The sequence below is a fragment of the Oncorhynchus masou genome, chromosome 13, assembly GCF_036934945.1.
Source record: "Oncorhynchus masou masou isolate Uvic2021 chromosome 13, UVic_Omas_1.1, whole genome shotgun sequence".
Lineage (NCBI taxonomy): Eukaryota > Metazoa > Chordata > Actinopteri > Salmoniformes > Salmonidae > Oncorhynchus > Oncorhynchus masou.
Genome location: NC_088224.1, coordinates 64,780,505 through 64,784,724, shown reverse-complemented (window position 1 = coordinate 64,784,724; position 4,220 = coordinate 64,780,505).

Here is a 4,220-nt window from a genome sequence, read left to right as displayed (position 1 = left end):
CGCTGCATTTTGGTCTGACTCTCCTTCACATGAAGAAAGCCATTACAGAATCACCCACCACAACAGGACCGAGCGGCGTGGTGACAGGCAGCGGCAGGAGGAGAAGCGATCACAGGACTTCTGGACTTGGGAGGAGATCCTGGATGGTAAAGGACCCTGGGCACAGGCTGGGGAATATCGCCGCCCCAAAGCAGAGCTGGAGGCAGCGAAAACAGAGAGGCGGCATTACGAGGAGCAGGAGAGGCAGCGATGTCAGGATTTTGGGACATGGGAGCAGAATCTGGACTACACTACTTGGGAAGAGATAGACAGGTGGTCGGTCGACCCAGGGAGATTGCCGGAGCCCGCCTGGGATTCGATGGAGCAGTGCGAGGAAGGTTACAGGAGAATGAGGTTGGCGAGACGAACACGGCGGCGTGGAAGGAAGCCCAGGAGTCAGCACCAAAAAATTCTTGGGGGGGGCTCACAGGGAGTATGGCGACGCCAGGTAGGAGACCTGCGCCAACTTCCTGTGCTTACCGGGGGGCTAGAGAAACCGGGCAGGCACCATGTTATGCTGTGGAGCGCACGGTGTCTCCAGTGCGGGTGCATAGCCCGGTGCAGTACATACCAGCTCCTCGTATCGGCCGGGTTAGAGTGGGCATCGAGCCAGGTAAGGTTGGGCAGGCTCGGTGCTCAAGAGCTCCAGTGCGGTCTATCCAGTACCACCTCCACGCATCAGCCCTCCCGTGGCAGCTCCCCGCACCAGGCTTTCTGTGCGTGTCCTCGGCCCAGTACCACCAGTGCCAGCACCACGCACCAGGCCTTCAGTGCGCCCCGCCTGTTTAGCGCTGCCAGAGCCTTCCTCCTCTCCAGCGCTGCCGGAGTCTCCCGCCTGTTTAGCGCTGTCAGAGCCTTCCTCCTCTACAGCGCTGCTGGAGTCTCCTGCCTGTTCAGCACAGCCAGAGCTGCCAGTCTGCATGGAGCAGCCAGAGCTGCCAGTCTGCATGGAGCAGCCAGAGCTGCCAGTCTGCATGGAGCAGCCAGAGCTGCCAGTCTGCATGGAGCAGCCAGAGCTGCCAGTCTGCATGGAGCAGCCAGAGCTGCCAGTCTGCATGGAGCAGCCAGAGCTGCCAGTCTGCATGGAGCAGCCAGAGCTGCCAGTCTGCATGGAGCTGCCATTCAGCCAGGATCCGCCATTCAGCCAGGATCCGCCGGAACCGCCAGCCGGCCAGGGTCCGCCGGAACCGCCAGCCGGCCAGGGTCCGCCGGAACCGCCAGACGGCCAGGATCCGCCGGAACCGCCAGACGGCCAGGATCCGCCGGAACCGCCAGACGGCCAGGATCCGCCGGAACCGCCAGACGGCCAGGATCCGCCGGAACCGCCAGACGGCCAGGATCCGCCGGAACCGCCAGCCGGCCAGGATCCGCCAGCCGGCCAGGATCCGCCGGAACCGCCAGCCGGCCAGGATCCGCCGGAACCGCCAGCCGGCCAGGATCCGCCGGAACCGCCAGCCGGCCAGGATCTGCCAGAGCCAACTACCTGCCTGAACCTCCTCTCGGTCCCGAGCTGCCCCTCGGTCCCGAGCTGCCCCTCGGTCCAGTGGGGTCCTTGGTGAGGGTTACTAGGCCAAGGTCGGCGGCGAGGGTCGCCAATCAAAGGACGCGATGCAGGTGGACTAAGACTTTGTTGGAGTGGGGTCCACGTCCCGCGCCGGAGCCGCCACCGTGGACAGGTGCCCACCCGGACCCTCGCCTATGGGTTTAGGTGTGTGGCCGGGAGTCTGCACCTTGGGGGGGGGGGGGTTCTGTCACGCCTTGGTCTTAGTATTTTGTGTTTTCTTTATTATTTTGGTCAGGCCAGGGTGTGACATGGGTTTATTATGTGGTGTGTTTTGTCTTGGGTTTTTTGTAGGTGTTGGGATTGTGAATTAGTAGGGTTATCTAGAAAAGTCTCTGGTTGCCTGAAGTGGTTCTCAATCAGAGGCAGGTGTTTATCGTTGTCTCTGATTGGGGACCATATGTAGGCAGCCATATTCTTTGAGTGTTTGGTGGGTGATTGTTCCTGTGTTAGTTTGCACCAGTTTAGGCTGTTTCGGTTTTCACGTTACGTTTATTGATTCGTGTTTCATTAAAACATGAGTCTAGCCACACCGCATTTTGGTCCGACTCTCCTTCACATGAAGAAAGCCGTTACACATGGTTTTAAAAAGTTAGTGGTAATAGTACAGAAATGTGAAGGCGGCTTAACTTACCCTGTCCCATGGTTCAACTTACCCCATACTCTGAGTAAGTTGTGCCAAGAAACTTTGTTAGAAATAATACTATATTTCCCATGACTGAGTGATACTGAATGTAAAAAATGGCTCAACTTACCCTACTCTCCCCTACAACTGAATGTTGACATGGCTTAGCTTGTGAAATCCAATTCCTTAGCAGTTAGCTTTTGTGAGGAATTCCTTAAAGGGGAAACCTGAGATTGGTACATCCATTTGTGCATATTTTGGTGGCTTTTTATAGCTGAGTTTATGAATGTAAGTATTTATTTCTTTAGGCCCATCCCTCTGCTTTTTATTACAACAAGTGGCAGGGTTGCCACTGTTTTTGGAATCCCAGATTTGCCCTTTACGTTAATATACTTGGACTCTCAGCATCCCATTGTTAACCTTAATGACATAATACTGCATTCACATATGAAATATTGAATTGTATTCTGATATGCGAGTTGGCTAGATATGTATAATGTCTGAGGGAGTGCTAATGTTGCCAGTATTTGTATTGTATTTTATTTCTGGCATTCATTCAAGCTCCAGAGGGCTATACAACATGAATCAATAAACGTAATATGCTTTTAACATAAATGATTTGAAGTCAGTATCACCATCCTTTCAATAGACAGCGAGTTTCTCTCATATCACCATTCCTCATTCAGCTTTTTGCACTTCCATGGATATTCTCAGCTTCACACCTAAAGATCTGCTGGAGTGTCCCATCTACTCATTAGATCTGTCTCCATGGTAACATGAATTGGAAGAATCCTTTTCTATTATTTTTTAATGTATTTAACCTTTATTTAACTAGGCAAGTCTATAGTGAAGGTACTTCACTGCTACTTATGACTAGTTAAGGTCACAGAGGAACCCTGTCTTGGATGATACTATTTTCCCCCGATCGTCTGACATATTTTTAAAATATTCTTTTTTATGATAGGATAGATATGTACAGTTTGGGAGATGGACATAAAGGATTTAAGGGCACAGACAGACAGCTGAGCCGGGACTCAAACCCCCCGTTGCCGTGTCGCACTATGGGCTGTGGTCAACATTTGTGCCTATTATAGGGAAACGGTTACCATTTCAGAGTCAGACATGGCCCGTCTTCCCTGCTGCTCTTCTCCTGAGTCACTCAGTGTTCCAGCAGTCTGCTGGCCTTTACAGGGAAAAGTCACACTGCATGTGTTAAATGAGTTGACCAGTCTGGGTGTAGAAACACTGTCATTACTCTCTCATCTAACAGGGACATGCTGCTCCGGGAGATTGCCTGGTAACTCTGGCTAATGGAAATACTTAATTATGGATTGTAGAGTGAATTGATTGTAGATTGTTTAATAGGATTCTAAACTGTATCAAATCACCATGGATGTGGTGGATGTTTGGTTTGACAATGACAGAGATTGGCGTTAGGAAACCCTGATTTTGGACTATGGGCTGTAAACAACTGCCTGCATTCTCCACAGTATGTGTCATAAACTGTGAGTGTTAGGGTTCAGGGGACTTGTACTGTGTAGTTTCTGGCGTGTATACTGTGTACTGTGTAGTTTCCGCTGTTTGTGCAGAATCTAGTGAGCAGTAGGCGTGTTCTGTTCATCTAACCAGAGTGAGAGAGAGAGACTGCCCTCCCTAACGGTAGGGTTATCTCCATGGTCCTGCCAACCTCACATATCGCTGTCTCTCATAGCGCATGTGAGGCAGCTCAAAACAATGATTGACTTGTTAGTTGGTTTTGTTTGGTGCAGACTCAACTCTTCAAGTAGCTCTGAGAAAGAATTTGATTCGATTGCCCCATTTCCAAAGGTACAGTAAAGTTGCACAGCTCATTTTAAAAATGTCATTTCAAACACATGCAAACAATCAACAGATAATAGAAATAAATGATCTTGTTCCTTTCTGTTAGAAGTTAAGTGACAACAGACCCATATGACAAACAAACACTGGTATGAGGCGTCTCTTACACAAAACCTT